Genomic DNA, 20,867 nt, shown 5'->3' with positions numbered 1-20,867 from the left:
ATGCCCCAGTCACATCCTCCCGTCCTTTCAAAATACAGGGTATGGTTTTGTTGCCATTGCCATTTTACTCCAAGGAGTACATTCAAGCAAAAGAAACTTGTGAAAAAAAGTATTCATAATTGCACCACCTGGAGATTAACACCATGCTTAACATTTTGGTTTACTTCCCCACATCCCTTACCTCGCAGGGACTTCCTTGTAACATTCTAATTGGAAATATCATCTACATATAATTTTGCATCCTGCATCCTGCTTTTTTCAGTTACCAATCAATATGTAAACATGCCTTCGTGTCTTTAAGAATTCTGCACCAACACCCCATCTAATGGTTATAGAATCATCTACAACATGACTGAACCAGAATTTATTTCACTCTGATCCTCATTTTGAGCATTAAGATCATTAACAATTTTTAGTGATGAACAATTTGAATATAAAACTTCTCTGTGTATTTCAGATTGTTTCCTTAGGATATAGGCCCTTCGATGAAATTACCTCATCCAGGGTATAACATGCTACGACTTGCAATGAATATGACCAAATTTATTTCAAGTACGCCTATATCACAGGGCTCCCCAATCTCCGGACTGCAGACTGGTACTGGTCCAGTCCTGCGAGGACCCGGGGTGCTCAGCAGGAGGTGAGCTTGAATGCAATGCACTTGAACCATCCTGAAACCATCGCCCCACACCCGGTCTGTGGAAAATTGTCTTCCACGAAACCGGTCCCTAGTGCCAAAAAGGTTGGGGACTGCTGCTATATCAGTTTAATCTCCCACCCACACACCAACAATGAATGAGTGTTCTCTAATTTGTGAGGCAAAAAGAAAGGCATGTGTTTAACATATGAATTTGCATCTGAGATTAGTTGGTGAAAGGGAACACTTTTCCCGTTTATCAGAAATGCAGAGTTCCCCTGTGTAACCTGTTCACATCTTTCACACGTTTGTTTGTTGGGCTCTGAACCTCGTAGCACGATCCCCGGACCGCATCAGGCAAGTTCCTTTTTGTCTGTCCTGTTCGTTGCAAGCGTCTTTGCCATTTAATCTTTTTATTAATGTGTGGTCTGCACAGCTTTTCATCTGGAGGTAGACAAACCTATCAGTGTTTTCTTTCGTGATATCCTTTAAGCTTAGAAAATCTTGTCCCCGTCAGGGCATCAGATAAATATTTACCTATGTTTTTCTACTCGAATAGTTTCCCCATTAACTCTTCCCATTCGCAAGGCATTTCTAACCAGTTTCTTTCTCCCGCCTTCCCTTGCTCTGGATGAGTTTATCCTAGTCCCTCACAGGCCTCATGTGTGTGTCACTGTTCTCAGAGGGGAGACCCAGACAGTACCTTTCAAATGAGCTGACATATTTAGGGAAGGTGTGGGCTGCAGGCGGCTGGCTTGGCTCTGCTGTTACTTTCTTCCAATGAGCACAGAGGGCACGAATTCGATGCCACAGCGCCTGCCTGCCCACTGTGTTCTGTCTCCTTCTGCACAGTGGAGAAGGAAGAAATGCTCAGGACTCTGTGACTCCTCCCACGGGGTCTGACAATCCACCACCACCACCCCACACTTCACACTCGCTTTCCCCTCCTTTCCCACCTTTCCCTTTTTTCTGTTTCCTTCCACCTGACCTGTGTAACATCTCCAATTTGGGAGTGGATTAATCAGGGATGCTGGGGAACCTTTCCATTTCCTCTCCCCCTCAATACATACCACTCCTCCACCCTCGGGGACCTCCGAGTGGGAGTGTTTGCTTGGCGGGCATCCCAGAGTACTTGGAATCTCAGAGCCTCTTGGCAGCTCTGGTCTGCTTTTCTCGCTCTTACCCAGCTGACTCTGGCTGGTGACTGGACAGAAAAGCTCCCTCGTGTGCTCCTCTGTCTGCTGTTATTAGAAAAGCAAGCAGCAGGCAGGCCTAAGGAACATCGCACACTGAGGACCTGGAAGGCTGAGTGGGTCCACGGCAGGCCTGAAGCCGGCGGAAAAGCCCCATGTGTCTAGGGGAGAAAGCAAGATCCAAAGGACCAGGACCCACATTGTTCACAAGTGGGACCCTGACCTCAAAGGGGCCTGGGCATTTCTTAGGGCTCAGTGAGTGAATGCTAAGGAGCAAGGAGGAGTGCCCGTCACCACTCACTACTGACTCTAGAAGTATGGGGACTGAGCTACAATAAACAACTCAGCCTGATCCTTGGAGAGTTTGGGGCTTTGTTTTGTTTAGGTAACCAGTCCACTTTTTTTTAATCTATAGCTAGGCTGTGTCCCACATACACACTCTCTGTACTATATCCTCAAGATCCTTAATTTTCTCTGGGCCTCATGGCTAAAATGATAAAAGTTTGATTAGATGATCTCACACATCCCTCCTGGCTATAAAATTCCATGATGAGATTAATAAGTTCAAGACAAACGCTTTTATTGATGGTTATAAATTCTATGGTGTCTACACATGGGCTTAGAGTACATCTTGTAATTTACATGCGACTGCACTTTACTGGAAACTGAAGTTCAAGGGGGAATTAGAACCATGAACGGCTTTTCCCAACCTTCTGTGTCCACTGCAACACAGGCTCAGAAATCATTCTTTTGCAAGCATTCTGCACCCACCAGGAAACTCTTATTAATACAACAACACATCCCTCACCACAGTACATCAGAAGCCTTTATTCACCAATTCTGCATTTGGTAGAGGCTGCTCTCAGCTTCATGAAAAATCAATCCCAGATGAAGATGTGCAGCCGGAAGCCCATTTACCATGGAAACCAATATGATGGGGATCTCTTAAGGCTGATATTCCAGAACATTCTAACTAGTGCTAATGGAAATAATTCATATTAAAATAAAAACTGGTGAGATTTCTTTTATGTGCCCTTGGAAGTTGGTGGCGTGTGTTCAGGGAGTGCCACCTCATTTGAATGCTTGCCTAGTTAGGGAGGAAAAGCTGTGAGCAATCACAGCTCAAAGCCAAAATATAAATGCCTCCAGTATCACCCAGTGTTTTGGACTGCGCACCTCCCATGGCTGTCCCAGCCACACAGACAATGCAGAACTGACCAGACTGCTTCTCTTCTCTGTGCATCGTATGCTCTCTCACCAAGGCTTGGCTCTGCCCCATAAAAGAGGAGTGCAGATGGCAGGGACTATATCAAGATCCTGAAGCATGAGATGACACAAGGGAATAAGGGTTTTATCAACCCAAGTGCAGGGAAATAGAATGGTTGGGCCAAGCCCTGGACCAGGTTTTGTACCTAGAGGATGTGATTGCGTCTGATCCTGCTGCACCGAGTTTCAGAGTGACCCTGGAGAAAGGAGTCCTGATGTACCCAACTTTTACCCCTACTGCCGCCTCTTCCCCCATCATAAAGCTTTGTGTACTCTCCTTTCTACACACAGGTGACTCCTCCCCCTGCTCAGACATCCTGCCCTCCTCCTCATCTCCGTGATTCTGCTCAAGCTGCCACATCAGCTTTTAGAAAGCCTTTGTTTCCCACATCTGCCTGGGAAGTCCAACCCATTCCTCAAGGTCCCAGTGGAGTCCTTCCTCCCATAAACTCTCACCAGACTATCCTACCCTCAGTAAGGTGACCTCACCTTCTCCCCATTTTCACAACATTTGATTTGCCCCAGGATGCCCTTTGTTGAAGGAATTTTTATATGAAAAGAGACCTTACCTTCTAAGCAATAGAGGACAGAGGCAGCATCGTATTCATATTTTAACCTTGGTGACACATATCACAGGCTTTATAAACAACTACGGACCAATAAGAAGCAGGCCATGGCAGGGGGGCAGTCACCATCCCTTGGTGCCATATGGACCAGACATCTTTTAGGGCCACTGCTCCCAGGAAGACCAACTCCCCACGCCCTAGGGGCAGGAGTTATCCAATTTTAGTGTGCACATAGGAATATCAGCTGAGTTTGCTCAAATGCAGATTCCTGGGCCCTGCTCCCAGTTTTGATTCAGTCATTTGAACTGGCAGAACCGGAGTCTGCTGCTTTGCAAGCCCACTCAGGTAATTCTGCTGCTGGTGGTCCCAGGCCCACAGTTTGGAAACTCTGCCTCGGGGAATATTTCACATGATAGGGACAATGAAGTCAGAGAAGCTGGACTAGCTGATGCCAATTTTTCAACAGAAGTGCTTTTCGGTGGAGAACGCACGGCAGGGTGGGGTGCATACGAGTCTCCACATCTTGTTGACTAGCAGAGGTGCGAGGCAATGTGATCCAGGCTTTCCAAACACTGAGCTCCCAGAAGCATCTGTGCGACAGATGCTTCCCTAACAGAACACACACCCCAGGGGGCATGGATGGTCTAACACCCCTAGTCCAGCTCTCGGCATCCGTCTGTGCTGAGATGCATGGGAGCCCCTGAGAAGGACCAGCCCAACATGGGCAGAGCGCTACAGAGGACTATCACTTGGAGAAAGGTTTCCAGGGTTAGTGGGGAAAAGGGAGAAAATTCTTCCTCAGAACAGAGCTCGCCCCGCTGAGAGAAGTAAATTCTGCCTTCTGTTCTCAGAGTCGGCTCCAACATGCTTCAAGCTAACCCTGCACCTAACCCCTCCACTCTCATACCCTTTAACTTCTTTTAATGAAAGCAATGTTTTTCATGCCTACTATGTGCCAGGTATCATACCAGACACTGGGATGGAAAGATGGATGAGACACGTTCCTTGTCTGAGGGTAGGCAAGCAATTGCAGCAAAGAATTGCTACAAAATAAAAAGTGTTCCAACAGTGACATGCACTGGAGGAGCGCCCAAACCCCCTTGGAGAGAGGAGGATGGAAGATTGATTCTGAATCTCAGAATTGATAGGACTCCTCTAAGACTACCACATGCTAATCAATACACTCTCCCTCCATCTGCTCCGACTTACAGAAGAACTTCTAACTAATGGAACTGACATCATCTATTCCCCCTGGTTATGCGAGAGGGCAGCCCACAGCTGTGCTCAGGCCGTGACGTCTCTGTTACCAGTCTCTGGCTCCCCAGAGAGGAGCCTGACTGGTGGACCCCTAGGGGCCGTGGAGCAGAGCCCCTGATGGGCGTGGGCGTGCCTACTGTTTCTGGCAGGGTGGCTGGAGACCCGTGAATGTCACTGAGTTAGGGGAAGCTTTCTGGCAGGAGAAAGAAGAATGGAGGGTACAGGAGGTGGAAGGAGGGAGTTGATTCCCTCAGTTTACATGAATTCGTTAGTACTTAATTCCTACCCACACTTTTTTTTTTCCCCAACTAAGAGTTAAGTTGTACGGGGAAAAGCAATGCTGACTAGATCATGTGGTTGATTATCTGAAGCACCGGCTGGCCAGCCATGGAAGAACTGCCTGATGGTGAGGGCCAGACCGCTCCGCCCTGTGGTGTGGTCACTGAGGGGGCCCTTTCAGCCCCCTGGGAGCAGGCCTGCCTTCTCTCTCTAAATGGGGGTGCTGCAGAGGAGATACCATGCCTCCCACAGAAGGAAAACAGAGAGATGTCTGGTACTGGGAGCAGAAATCTTGTACTGAGACTGTTTATCTTTATGAGGCATCAGCAATTTTTTAAGGTTATACACACTGAGTCACTACAATCATTGATTACATTAATGGATTACCTCTGGAGAAGGAATCTAATTACATTTTTGTACAAATTGCAAAATGCAAATTAATTTCAAATTTTCTTGGCAGCCCTTTTGTTCTTTTTATGAGCTCAGGGATATAGGTGTGGGGCAGGAGAGCCAATCCTTGCAAAGAATCTGGAACCTAGAAGGGGCTTTGTCTGTTCACCTAGCAGATAACGCACTGAGCACCTTGCCCTGCCTGCATGCGCCTGCTCTGTTCTAGGTGCTGGAGACACAGATGCAAACAAGACAATGTCTCATTCCTCTTGGAGCTTCCCAAGGAGCAATATTAACCACTCCAAGAGCCATAAAATCCCGAACGCTCCTGAACCCATTCAATTAGCTACTGAGCGTCATTTTTCTGAACACCAGTGAGGGCTTCGTGCCTCTAACACAAGAGTTGCCAACCTCTTTAGCCCTGAGAGGGAAACATAAAAGAGGCAGCAGAGGATTAAATAGGGGGGATAGGAAAGGGAGACCAGTCCCGGAGAAATGGCCAAGAGGCACGCATTCTGAACATGGATTCATTTATTTGGGGTGAAGAAAGGAAGGTAACTGGAAAGTAAAGGCACAGCAAATGAAGAGAGAACCCGACAAATGAGAAACACAAAGGCTAATAACCATTTCTTCAACTCCAACCTTTCTTCTACTTGAGTGAAAAACAGAATTTTCAATGTTGGTAAAATTAGGTAAGACTAAACTGGCTTAACTTTTCTGGAGAGCAATTTGGCGTTATATATCCAGAACCAAAACACAAACAAAATAAAAACATGGCTTTTGAGCCAATGATCCCTGTTCTAGAAATTTATCTGAAACAAATCACCAAAACTATGGTCAAAGATTTGTGCACAAGGATTACCATGGCAACATTATCATAACCGCCCAGAAATAGCACAATATAAACATTTAATTTTAGGGGAAACAATAGGTAAATTATGTATATACATTTTACTGTGTGTGTGTATATATACATATATATACACATATATATGGGGTAAAATATTATGATACCATTAAAATTATGTTTATGAAAGTTTTGATGACCAGGGGAAATGCTTATCACTAAAATTCGGGGTACAGGATTATGTATAAAGTGTGATTTACACCGTGGAAGAAATGCAAAAGGACATATGCCACAACAGTAATTTGTCTCTTGTGGTGGAATTTTAGATGATGTTTCTCTGTTCTTTTATACTTTTCTGTCAAATTTTTCCATAATACTGTTTTATTTTGCTAAGCAAAAGAAATGAAATAAGCTGATCCAAAAAGATAAAATAAGAGAAGGGGAAAACACTAATCTAACGAGGAGGAAAAAGGAGCTAGGGTTAGCCGGGGTGTATAGGCACAAGGGTTACACCAGAGACTTAAAGGATTCAGATGGCTGGTAACTGCCTGCTGTCTGGGATGGCACTTGGCGACAAGGTCTGTCTCAGATTTCCTCCCTGCTTTTAAGATTAACCAGATTGCACGTTAGGTTTCACCCTCCCTGACAACTCTAAACTAGGATTGCCTGAGTCTATGGGGCTTGGAGTCTCAGCTGGTTCCTACCACTTCCAGCTTCCATTGAATCCTAGCTGATCTTGGAAACTTTACACAGTGACCCATGGAAAAATGTTTCAAAAGAACCATAGCATTTTTCAAAAATTATTTTTAAAGAACCTCAGTAGTATAATCAAATTCCTCCCCTCCCCCACTCAAAAAAAAACAAACCCCGTAATAATGGCTATAATCAATTGACTCTTAAGTTTAGATGCTTCCTCTGGAGATTCCAGTCACTGAAGGAGATGAATTAGACAGTCTTGGAAAGCTTCTAAAAGGGTGCCCGGTCTGTGCAGTGCTTCTCCTGAGCACAGTAAACTATAAATACTTAATGACCGGGCTGACGATGATGACTAAGTTGATCGATAGTGAGCACTGAGACAGCATCCCATTTCCAGGCACTACCAGCGTGGCCTCAAGGGAATGGAGGAAGTCCAGCACACGCTGGGGACACACTGCACTCACCCACTGGTCTTCGCCAGCTGGTGGCAGCTCGGGGTCCCCAGAGCGAGCGCTGAGGTTGTTACAGCTGAGGTTGTTACGAGACTGGGAGATTCTGACAGCCCATACAGAGAGAGCCAGCCATTTCCTCCCTGGTGTCCTTGGGCCATGCAATCTTAATAAGCTCAACCTCAAAGAAGGAAAGAGGAGCCTGGGATCCCATTGAATTATTCACAGCTCCAATCGGTGAAGGCAGAAGAACCCCACTTCTGAGAGTAAGTAAGAGCTACTTTCTCCCACCGCATCACGATCCCCAGGTAAGAATCCAGTTTAAAAATCAAAAGAGAAGAAAATGTACTACCTTCTTAAATCTGAGTTCATGAGTAATTAGTGAGTTTGTGAATCGTGTTGCAATGGACAATTCTATTCTCAAAAAAATTTTTGAGGAGCTTGGTATATTTAAATTTATTTAAATAAACATAATACACCCTTGGCTGGGTAGCTCAGTTGGTTAGAGAATGGTCCTGATATACCAAGGTTGTGGGTTATCCCCAGTCAGGGCACACATAAGAATCAACCAAAAAATACATACAATAGGTGGAACAAACCAATCATGTTTCTCTCTCCCTCTCCCTTCCTCTCTAAAACCAATAAATAAAAATTTAAAAATAGATAAATAAGTAAACATATTTTTGAGAACTAATTTTCTTAGATTAATGGCCATGATCAAAGTGGCCTTGATATAATGGAATGAAAATAGTTGTTAGCCTTGAGACTCGAAGGCCAAGGACATATATGATTCAGGCATTCATTAGATGCTGAATTGAACTGGCTTTTGAATGTAATGAATACACCTTATTTCTGTGTACCGAAAGAAAAATGTATACCCAACAAAATAATAGCGATTCTTTCCTACACTTCAAGGAAAGTGTGTTTTCCCACATCCCATGCCCGCAGTCCCTGCAGATTGTTCTCCGGGACAAAGACGGCCACTGTGCCCCTCTAGCAAGTGTGTCAGAAACTAGCTCCTTCGACCTTGTCCCCTCACTTCAGAATCTCGGGCCTCCCCCAAAGCACTGGTGCACGCATATGCACTTAGCAGGTGGCCTCTCCTCTAGATTTCATCAAGTCCCACATATCCACATGGCTGAGTGGTCAGGCCAGGCCACTGACCTCAGGCCTGGAATATCACAGACGGCTCCTCAGAGGTCAGACTCTGCCCATCTCCATCCATCCCATCCATGGCTGACTGATGAATCTCCTAAGGTATCGAAAGGCCGTAACGCTCACACCATGCAGCTAGAGCTTCTGTAAGCCTCAGTCTCCTCATCGGTGAGATAGATACATATGCCCCTCATAGAACAGTGAAGAGATAAGAGAAATAATGCAGCTCCTGGACACAGTTCAGCCACGGGCCCACGTCAGGCATTCAGTAAGTAGTACTTCTTATCACACCAGAATGCAAACCCCATGAGGGCAAGAATGGCTGTCTGCTTCATCTACTCCCAAGAACAGTTCCTGGTAAAGGGCAGAAACTCAATAAATTTAACAAATGAAGTATTTTAGGCCCATTTCACATGACACTATCCTGCCCCGTTACCCTGGGCTAAGACAGTCTTTTCCTCCTCTGGACACTGCTGATGACATGCTGTTTGCTCGTGTCCCTTAACCTTGGCCCCTGCAGCCTTGAGCTGTTGCCACCGCTCTGTGTCCACTCTCACAGAGTAGCCTGCAGGCCCCCTGTAGGCCCCTCTCTCACTGCCTAGCTCAGATGCTATGCACACCAGGGGCCCTCAGTAAACAGCGGGAATGAGGGTCCTGCCAGGTCATCCAAGAGCGACCAAAGACAGCTCCTTGTTATTCAGTGTGGCAAAGACCTGGAAACCAGGATCCCAGTCCCTCTTTTCCAATTTAATGAGGAAATGGGGCCAAGTTAGTGATTTTTTCATTGCATATTTCTGTCACTCCACCAAGCTAAACAACTGGATTTCAAACCTTGACCAGAAACCAGAGGCCCCTGCTCTTTTAGAGAGTGGAGATTTGGAGAAGACATTTTTACTTCCAGGAAATGAAAAGATCCTTTGGGGTAGGTAGGCCCCGGTGGCAACGTGGGGTGGGGGAAGGGCCACAGAACGTAAAATGCTGGTGCTGCTGGCGGGACACTCAGACAAAGCCAGACTGGAGTAGGGGTGGGGGGCGCGGGGTGCTGGCTCAATGTGGCATTGCTCCCCCACTCACTGCCTGTAGGAACTGGCCCTTCCTTCTCCTCCACCCCCACCCCCCGGAGGATGTGCCCAGGAGCTTGGGGAGGAGGTAGCTTTTGTACAATTTCTTTTCTCGGTTTCCCTGGCAACTGTGCAGCATCTAGAAGCTCCAGAAGTGAGGTGGAGGAGTTGGGTGTGGAACGCAAATGCTGATGTCACCCACACCCATGTGTAGCAGCCTCTCAGCCTCAGAAGGTCACACATACACACACACACACACACACACACACACAACCTCTGACTGCTCATTTCTAATTTGTGCCAGGTGCCCAAGCCGACAGCCTCAGGGAACTGTTACATAATTAGTCTCATTTTGCCAACCTGAAGGGAGAGGTGGGGCCTGAGACGGAATGATAAGTCGTACCAAGGATGCTAGAAGCCTCTTGGCTGGGTTTCAGATTTCAGATAAGCCTACACAGGTCACCTCATGGGGCATTAATTAATTCTGTATCAGCAGCTGGTGAGAACAAGAGATGCGGGCTTTCACCCCAAGGAGGGCGTCTGATTTGGGGGATCCAGCCGAAGACCAACAGATGCAGGGAAGAGGGGTGCAGCGAGACCATTTAGAGGCACACTGGTCTAGAAAAGTTGAAAGATATGGTCTCCAGCTTTGAAATGAGCTCCATTCTGAGACCTCATTTGTAAGTCAGTTATTTAGAATTCAGAACCCATTTCCAGAGAAGTCATGTCTGTTATAAATGGTGATTGGGTTTCCAGGCTAGTCCACAAAAGCCTATTTAACTCATAATGTGGACAAAATACTATACATTTGCAATGAAAAGCAATAGAAAAAAAATCCTGTTGTGATACCAGTAATTAAATGAAAAAGAAAAATAGAGAAGTGGAAAATAAATAGCCTTCTTTCATTTCTTTTGAATAGTAGAGCCCTTGGATGGGGGGTGGTGGGGAGCTAGCCCAGTTGCTCCTGGATCAGGGTGGGGGTGGGGATCTTCATTTACTTTCCATAATGGGATGGAGAGTGAGTAGCTGATGGTGGGGAGGGGAGGAGTGGAGAATGAAGCCGGACCATCCTTTGGGATAATGAAAAAAACAGCATCTTTGGGAAAACAGGCAGAGGGGGAGAGATGCAAGTGAATAGGATTATCTCATAAGGTATAGCTCTTGGAGTGAGGAGAGAGCATACATTTTGCTGTCACAAAAGCCTGTCTCTCAGTGGCTGTAGCTTTGGGTGAGCGGCTCCATCTCTGAGTCTCAGTCACCTCAGTGGCAATCTCTAAGGGTCGCTTCAGTCAAATGCCTGCACGGTGGACCCTGGCGCACTGCCCAGACCCCCCTCATGGAAGTACTTGAGGCCCCTACAGGGATTGCTCAGATATACAGAGCCGCAGGTCAAGGTCACATCTCTCTTGGCCTCCCGCCTCCAAGAAGTTACCAGTGTGGGAGGAGGAGCCGGGCCCACCAGGAAACTCTGGGGGCCACCAGAGGACCAGAGCTCTCTGAGAAGTGTCACGGGTCTGCATGAGAGTGTGACTTCCCTCTGACAAACATGCTTCTGCCCCTTCTTTTCCACAAGTGTGGGTCCCAGTGGCACTCCTTCATAAACACCCTCCTGCCAAACTCCACCTCCGAGGCGGCTCCCCAGGTGCCCAACCTGCACCAGCCTGGCCCAGAGCAGGCACAGGTAATGACGAGGCCCTAAATGGCTGGGGCACACAGATACCCAATCAGGTTTCGTTTTCAATGTATAAATGTTCATAGTTGACAGTTTGTGATTTGGAAATAGAATCTATAGAAAACAAAAACAAAAATCTCTGAGGCGTGTTTGTTTGGAACTGCTCTGTCCAATACGGTAGCCACTGGTCACGTGCAAGGATTTAAATTTAAATTAAATTGGACATTCAATTTCTTGGGTACATTAGTCATATTTCAGGAGCTCAATAGTCACATGTAGCTTGCAGCTGGCATACTGGGAAATGCAGATTTATACATCATTTCCTTTGTTACAGAAAGTTGTATTGGATGATGCTGGCTGAAATGTTGAATTGTAAAGAATCTGAGAATGTCTGCACTGTATCCTATACCAACCTTCCACGAGAGGCTCGTTAGATACATATGAAGCAAGACAAATAATGCTATTACTGGCTAAGGCTCGGCTCTACCTCCCCCACCACCCCCACACAGAATTCTAGTTCTGCATGGGCAAGGCGTAATTCCAGGGAGAGGTCCTTTATGGCCCAGCCCCAAGCAGGCGTCATAGTCCATGATGACCCCCAAGCTCAAGCCAGAGTCAGCTATCAGGGAAAGATGAAGGAGGTGCAGATGGCAGTGAGCATCAGCCCAAGGCCTTTGTATGGCAGGGTGTCAGCTTCCAGGACCATTTCAAGAGGCCCTTACCCGGCGCCCATGTACTTGGCCTGGCAACTCCACCACAGACACTGTGGCCAGGGAAACGTCCTGAGACCTGATCAACTCACACAGGGACAGAGAAACCTGGGGGTCCTCTTCGCAGCCCATACCGCCGGTCATCACAGCCTGAGCACCGGCAGAGCTGACGGCCTTGGTGGTGCTCTGTGGTCTCTCCAGGTGCCCCTGCTCACGCACCTTCCCTTCACTTTGGGTCTGGGTCTTGCCTTCCACTCACTCCATGGACTTGGCACATCGGGTCCTCCTTGCTTCCCTAGGACCCCTCCCTTGTCAGGACTTAAGGTCCATCTTTTCCCCATGGTCATGGCCATGGAACAGTTCTTAGGGGACTCAGGCCAGGGGACTCAGGCCAGGCAAAGCTGCAGTTCCCCTCCCACCCAGCTGATGGCTCACAAGTGTCAAAGCCAGCCTATCTCCCTGCAACTCTTGGTCCTTCTTAGCTGATAATACAGAATGAGAACCCATGACCACAGCCAGGACCACCCCTTCCCCCACTATGGGCACCGAAGTGACAATAAGGAATATTCCTTCTCCCAGAATGAGAATGTCACCTTCCCCTTGACCCAAACAGCATCTCCCATCCTGTTCCCAGGCCCCCCTTTCCCTATACCTCTGGCATTCTCACAGGACCCCCTTTTGGGATCCGTGGTTTCATTTTGGGAACAGGAGAGGATCTGGGCCTGGGACATTTTGGAAACTGCAGCCTTCCCACATGGCAGGGCTGGGCTGCCACACATAGGAGGGAGTCCGTTCCTGTGCTCCCCTCAACAATTTCAATACAAATGTACTCAGTTTGTTTATGTTCAAAGCTCTGAAAATGTTACTTTTTAGACTCTTAGTATGCAAATCTTCTTTTGGAGCTCATGCTATTGTGGAAACTGCAGTCTTACTGGACACAACTGATAAATTAGAGGGCTGCTTCTGCAGCTGCGATACCATGGAGGACCCCCAAAACTGGTGATTTTCTGTTCGAAACTCCATCACAACATACCACATTGTTGCCATTCCGCAAAGAGTACTCTCAGCCGTTTTCTACTCCCACACGTCAGCACCTGATGGGAGCTCCCATCACATGCACACCTGTGCAGACAGCAAACCCACAACAGACCCACCAAAATGCAAGCCAGGCACAAGGCAAACTCACCCTCCCAGGCTGTGCAGAGTCGAATGGAAAAACGCCTGAGTCCATGAATGTCATTTCCGAGCCTGTCCTCCAGGTCCAGGGACCTCAGTGTCTGGCACAGCTCTGTGTTCCGATAATAATAGCACCTAATACTGCTTAGTATCAGACTACACAGAGTTACTGACTGATTTAGCATGAATCATTTTATTTCATTTAAACGTTATAATAACTCTCAAGACAGGTATTATGTTACCTCCGATGTACTGATGAGTATCCTACTGGGTTCAAAACATTTAGTTGGCCCAGGATCATATACCCGGAGAGCGACGGAGCCGGAACTCAGTCCAACATCCCCTGGCTTCATGGAGCCCGAAGCTATTTCTGAATGAAGGAGGGCGTTGAAGACATGAGACAGAGATTTGAGCTAGCTATTTGGAGGGTTTGGTAGGATGGTCATAGATGACACAAAATGCAAAAAAAAAAAAAGCGGTGGGGGGCGGGAGAATACATCTTTCCTCTTCCATGCTGTTTTACCCGATTAACAAAAAGAAACGGAGGAAAGTAATTTACCACTACAACCAAATAGAAACAGATGAGTGACACAAATAACTGAAGAGTCCTGCTTTGGTGTGAGAGGCTGTGCTAAATGCAGTACTATTGCCCTGATGGCTCCATCAAAAGCCCGCTCGTGTTCTGTCTTCCTCTGAGCCTTCTCTGACCACCAAGGCCCTCCAGACCACGAGGTCTCAAACTCGAACATGTTTAGAATCACCCAGGTTCCTGGGTCACACCTCAAAAGGCTCTGACTCGGTAGGTCTGGGCTGTACCCAAGCATTTGTACTTCTGACAAGTTCCCAGACGCTGCTGGTGCTGCTGGTGCATGCGCACCTTTGAGAAGCACTGGTCTAGATTCTGATGGGACCCTTACGACATCATGCAGAACTGATTGCTGCTTCTGTGAAGTCGTTCTGGTTCCCTGATGCCTCTCCCCTGCCCTCCCCATGGTCCTGCCGCCAACCTCAGTGCAGCCTCACCCCCTACCCGGGACCAATGAGGACCACAATTTGCAACTGCTGCTCTGACTTAAAAGATCTCTCATCTTGTTTTGGGCACAATACCCTGACCCATTTACCCCAGTTCTAACAGGGTTTCTCTCATAGTCACTACTCTCTATTTTTTATTCTAACTCCCTAACACTCCAGATTTCTTGGAGGACTGGGGCCTGCCTTCCTTTGGCCACACCTCCTCCCTACTGAACCCTGCAGTCCTAAAGCCCCAAAGGAGCACCTGCTGTGGTCACACCTGCTGATCCACAGCGTTGATGACAAGTGTCTGCTGCCAGACATCTGTGTCTCATCCAGCCCAGATTCCCTCTTGCAGAGCTGTCCCTGCTTGATGGAACACTCAGCTCTGGCCTGGTTTTACCCTGTCCCCGCTGCGGCTCGCCTGGACAATGAGCTTAGACTGTCTTACCTATCGGAAAGGCAATCACCTGCCTTATTCAGCACCTGGAGCTACAAAAGATCCCCCTCAAGGAGCGGGAACAGGCAGATCCTAGACGACCCTCACTTCTTCCTTGCGGTGAAAAACAGGCCATGCCTCTGTGAAATGGTAGCTTGGTCTTACATTTTGCTTTGTCTCCCCTGCAATGACTCCTTGCTGATTTAAGTGTGGAGGCCGGGACCTGTGGGGTGTGCACATCGGCAGGAGGAGCGTGCACTCTCTGGATGGTCAATAAACATTGAGCAACAAGCAATTTGATCACTTGCCTGGCTGGCACCTGGAAACACATTATCCAATTTGGAAAGCAGAATACCTTTTAATATCTCCTCCAGCACCTACCACGGGTCTCCTCCCAAAATAGGCAACCGATGAATATTGAATGAGTAAATGAACAAATGGAGGAAGGATGCTAGTGGGGTTGTGCCCAGTTCTCCTTTGTGGGGACCTTATCTGTATGCTCAGCAGAAAGAAAGCAGTTTCCAATCTGCAGAAGCTGAGAGATGCCTCTAGGCCACACTTCCGACTAATTCCCAGCACAGAACTGGACCCGCACATTCAGATGAACTGTGGCTTGAAGACTGCAATCACACACGCACGGTGGTCCTCAGATTTGTTTCAGTACGTGAACGTCTTGAGCAGAAAAGGTTGTACCCAATGCCACCCCACCTCTGCTCCAGGCTTCCCCCCGTCCCTACTCCTAAGACCCCTTCGTTCCCGTCACAGACCCCATGCCAGGCCAGCCATCTAAGTAGGTGGGATGGCCAGCTGCATGTGTGTCGTAGTTTGCAGTACCTCCACACACCCTTTCCTCACTTCCCTGTCATTCCTTCCGGGAGGTCCCCTGAAAGATCAAAACGCTATCAGAGAAGGGAGTCCAAGAAGACATTAACAGCTCAAACAAGCTCATCAAAGTGGTAAGGCTGTTGTCTGGCAGGCCCCTGAGGGGAGGGGACAGAGCACAGGTAAGCTTTGGCAGAGGTGAGGAGCATCTGGCATGAGTTCCTGCTGCAAAAGCAGGGGCAGGGGCAACACTACATGAAGGGGTTTGTGTTCTCTGCCTGGCTTGCCGCAGAAACACCACTGGGAGAACAGGCACAGAGCAGCCACTGGGCCGCAGGCTGTGGGTCTCATGAAAGGTTTACAACATCCCTGCAAGGGCTGGGTGGGGACAGAAAGAAGTGAAATGGCTTGCCAAAGAGCAAAGACTTTAGAACACCAAGGGACATATGGTGATGCTCTATTGGTTGAGTGTGCGACCAAGCGTTCTCAGTCCCGGGGACGGCTTCCTGCTAGCTGACCCCCATGGGTGCCAGTCTCGCGAGCAAGAGGCAGCTCACAGCAGACTGCACACAGTGACAGCCTCGCACTGGCTGGGCTCAGGCTCGGGCTGGGCTCAGCTGCCGCGGCAGGAAAGGAAAAATGGCTGCGCTGCAGGGGACCTAGGCTTCTCGCGTCTGGGATGTTTACCTCATTAGGCTGTTTTACATAACATCCGCCAAAAACAGAAAGAAAAAACAGCTGGAGGCAGTCCGCTGGAGTTCAGACCTCATTCGGAGTCCTTGGTCCCAGACTCCTCAGAGGGCAAGATGGGACCTGTAGGAGGCCTCTTCCTCCCTGCTTGGTTACGGGTCTGCGGAGGAGCCAGAACAATGCAGACTGGGCTCCTATGAGGAAACCCCTGGTCCCCCTCCAAGGAGCAGTACAGCTGATATGAACAAAGAGGTGGTTATCACTGGTGTAATTATAGATGTTCTTTTCTTCCCAAGCCCTGTGGTCCACCGCATTCACTTTGTCACAATCAAGGGAGGCTGAGGAAGGAGGGACCAGGGATCTGGGCAACTCTTGGGCTGGGAGGCCAGAAGTCTGAGTGGGAGGACATGCCAGAGGTCAGATGAGCAGGCTGGTCCAGCGGCCAGGCCAGTCCATCAAGAAAGGAGAAGGCAAGTGCCACTGGGCCAAGAGCCAACTTAAGTCTAAGGCCAGAGGGCAATAACAGCCATGGAGAGAGGCAAGGGTCTGCCTTGGGCCTCAGAGGCGGGCAGTTCCTGAGGGTGGCTGGAGGGAGTCCTAGATGGCACCAGGAGACTAGGGTGGGTGGGCAGGATGTGCTGACTCTGGAAAGAGGGGACAGTGCAGAAGCGGCCGTGGGAGAAGCCAGGTGAGGAAGGGCCAGGTAGGGCTTGACCAAGCAGAGCAAGGTTAAGAGTCCTACACCGACAGCCACAGCAGAGCAGCAGGACAGGCTGCGCTCCTCACCATACAGCTGGGTGGGGGCTGGTCCCCAAGACTGAGCTGACCTACAGGCCCCGTTGTGAATGGTCAAGAGATTTGGGGACAGGGAGTCAAGTGTGTTGTACGAGTGTCTGCATTAGACAAGACAGCCTAGACTTTGACTTCTCCCTTTTAGCCACATGTGCACAAAATGTCCTCGCCCCTCCCCCAAGCCTCAGTCTCCACCTCTGTCTGTCTGTCTACCTCTCTTCTCTCCCCAAGGCCTGTTCTCTTATCTCCTCCCTCCCAGCTTAACTCTTTGCCTTGTTTCTTCTAATTCCGCTCTCCAGGGTCCCTGTGTGAGTGCGTTTGCGTGTGTCTGGGTGAGGTGGGGTGAATGCCCTCAAGTGCCTGAAGTGGGGAGATGGGGGAGCAGGCCATCTCTCCTCCTCACTCCCTCCCTGGCCAGCTGGAAATGCGCCATGTGACCATCCAATCTAATTAGCTGAAAGCTCAGTCTTGACAGAAGGAGGCTTTAAAAAACTCTCCAGCTTTCTTGGCTCTCAGCCTTTTGAAAGAGAACGAAGAAGATCCGATTGCAGGGAACTGGAGTCCCAGCTCCCAGTTCCCGCTGCCAGGGGCAATCAACTGAGAGCAGAAACCTCCATCTTGAAAATGCCAAGCAGCATGAGAAAGCCCAAGCTCCGGAGCACAGCGTCGCAGGGCTCCAGCCCGGAGGGAGCCTCCATGGCAGCTGCCCAGAGTCCCTGCTAAGCAGATCAGGAGAGCTGGTAGTGAGAGAGGGCTGCCCTCCTCACACCTTCCAGGGGGTGGCCCCTGCCAGCCTCCCCGAGGTCTCCCTGCACAGCCCCAGGCCTGGCTCCACCGCCCACAGGCTCCTCCTTGCAGAAGTGCTCACCTCTCAGGGTCAGCACCCAGACCTGCCTTCCCTGACTCCTGGCCACACAGTCCCCACCATGGACACCAGGCTCTCCTCCCACCCAAGTCCCTTGGCCCTGCCACTGACTAGTGTCCTGGCCCCTGGCTGTGCTGTAAGGACATATCAGAGGGACACCAGTGGCAGGGAGAGCAAAGGTCAAGCCACTTGGATGACCTCGGGGGCTCTTGAGTGGCACAGGACACAATTCTCCCAACAAGCCCTCCAAGCTCAACCAGAAAAGCCCACAGGAGGAGACAGCACCATTTAAAACACCATGGCCATGCCCGCCTGCTTCCCCGGACCCCTGCCAATCTGATTCTGTCACCGTCAAAACGTTAAACCACATAACCCACCCAGGGAGGGGCACTAGCCAAGCTCATCTCCTGCGGCCACTGTCCTGTCCTCTCTGCTCTGGTGACACTTGTCCTGCTCTAGCTCTGGAGGTGTAGGAAGATCTGGGTCAGGAATGCAGCACACCCAGAGCCCACCAGGCTAGACAAATGCCACTCAGGTCACTGCGGCCTAATGGGAGGCAGCAGGCAGGTAGGAAGGCTGGCGGGTGCCCTGGGCAGATGGCCAGGCCTGGGTGGACAGACGGCTCCGGTCTCAACTCCAGAAGGAGTTCTGCCTCCTCCCAGGGAGCGTCAACCAGCATGGAAGGACAAATAGGGACACACGATGTCACCAGCAATCACCATCTGAGCCAAAGTCATAGCCTTGTCCCCATCACCCAAACAACTGAGGATTCAGACCTCATAGCCAGAGACCACACACATATACACACACATGCACACCTGGGTTTGATCGTCTGGCCTTTACTTCCCAAAGTGGTATTATCTCTCTATACTTGGAATTGTAAGCCTTTCACTTGCTGGTCACATGACCATAGGTGATGAGCTCACAGCCTCCCATTGGTGGGGTTGACTGCTCAAAACCACAGCATAATTTTTAAACTGAATTGTGCTTTTCCTACTAGAATTCTTTTTCCCACATCAATGACTAATGACCCCATACAAATTCCTGATGAAAAATGTGTAACCTAAGTTTAACCGGAATTCAAAATATTTGCCAGAAATTGTTTTGGGGGGGGAATCAAATTTCTTTCTTTTGGCAAAAATTATGTATGGAGAAAAATTGTAGAATGTAAGATGTTATGGTCGAATTATAAAATAATAACCAATCTTGTGTCAAATGAATTTATTTGATCCCACTGACAATATCAAAGAATAAAGGATTCTCGAGTAAAGAAATCAGAGTCTGATTTTTTTTTCAATTTCCAAAGCTGTATCTTAGGCATTTGGTAATCTTTGAAAGTTTCCGCTTTATTTCGAAGGGGGGTTATGTGCCCACCTCCCACCTAATACCGTCAATAGCTGACCTTTGAAAATTAGTGGGACATTTGCCCTGCTTTCCCGTTAGGCCATCACTGCCAAGGACACAGAGCACCAACTTCAGATGAGGCAGATGCTCACCTGCCCTCCGGCTAAAAATAGCTGTCGGTGATGTCAGCAATGGCAAGCGTTCTCTGCCTGCGTAAGAGCCCACCAGGCCCCGCAGTGAGAGAGGCGGGCGAACCTCACACCAAAGGGCAGCCTCCACTTCACCACACGGGGTGCCCAAAACCTATGCAAACGTCAGTGGCTGAGATGGCTTCGATCGGTTAAAAAGAGATCTGTGAGCACCCCAATTCACAGCATAAGCTGCACACAGGTTTTTGCACGACCCAACCACACCACAGTTCGGGAATGAGGACCCTAGAAACACAGGGCTCGAGAACATTCCACAGACCTTAGCCTCAGCCTCCTCTCTCCTTTCGTCTTTGCCAGTGCCATGGAACGCATTTTCAGGCATGCTACAACCAGTGACTTATTTAAATTCCAGATATCTACTGTGTGGAGGCCAAGCAGTTCCACCAGGTGTCCCGTGAAGGGCATTGGTGCAACTGACACTAAAACAATTCTCCTTGCTGAAAAACTTCCACAAACCATCTTCATTGCTTGAAGCAGTTTTACTATATCGTAATTATCATCATTATCGTGTTGCCTTGTAATTAGTTGCTGTATGAATGTAACTCTCTTCCCCCACCACCCTCCTACACCACCAGATGTGAGCTCCTGCAAAGACCTCCCTGCAGCCCCAGTGCATAAAGAAACTCAGCAACTTGGGTTGAATTGAGCGAATTTGAATTGAAGCTGCTATGTCAATAACATCTTCTTTCTTGGATTCCATTATGACTCCCGTAACTTAAATAAATTATATTTAAGTGGTTATTCAACAAGGCCTCTCATGCATCTAGAACATTCTTTGAGGCCCCTATAACTGACCACATTAAATCAATGCAACATGAGAAGTAAGCAGTCATGGTCGGGTATATATGAAGTTGGCTCCTTGCATGTCTTCCTCCAAAAAAGGAAATTAGTAACCCTGATGAGGAGACTCTCTGTCTAAGGTAAATCTCACATCAGAATTGAGTAAGCGTGTGCTGTGCTTCGCTGTAGACAAAGACGTAGGAATGGTCTTTGAACATGAGTCCTCTGTCCCCATGCTCTGTTAGAGCCTCTAGGAAGGATAAAGCTTTAGGGGCCACAGTTTGGATAATGACTTTCCACCTACTGACACCTGTCCTGTCATTTCGGGCCAGTGGCATGTAGTAACAATCATCCAGACACCTGGCCACGGTCTCTTTCCTGAAACCAATGACTAATTGGCCTGTTTTGTTTCATTCTATGTGGCTCTCTCACCCGCTACCCCAAACTGTGGTCGTTTGATCAAAGCCAAACCAGGAAGTGAAATACATACCTGGGAGACCCCAGGCATGGGAAAGATAACCAGGCCACAATAAGAAGATACAACAATAAGAAGTTTTGGCC

At 48.6% G+C, this 20,867-nt stretch overlaps 1 protein-coding gene across 1 annotated transcript in view; it reads right to left on the bottom strand.

Moving 5' to 3' along the window:
* TMEM178B (transmembrane protein 178B) overlaps window positions 1-20,867 on the bottom strand; it is a 323,697-nt gene that overhangs the window by 193,142 nt on the left and 109,688 nt on the right. The gene's annotated exons all lie outside the window — the stretch shown is intronic.

This window comes from Desmodus rotundus, chromosome 6 (assembly GCF_022682495.2).
Source record: "Desmodus rotundus isolate HL8 chromosome 6, HLdesRot8A.1, whole genome shotgun sequence".
NCBI lineage: Eukaryota > Metazoa > Chordata > Mammalia > Chiroptera > Phyllostomidae > Desmodus > Desmodus rotundus.
Note: the sequence above shows the minus strand (reverse complement) of the source record. Positions and strands in the feature narration are given on the sequence as shown.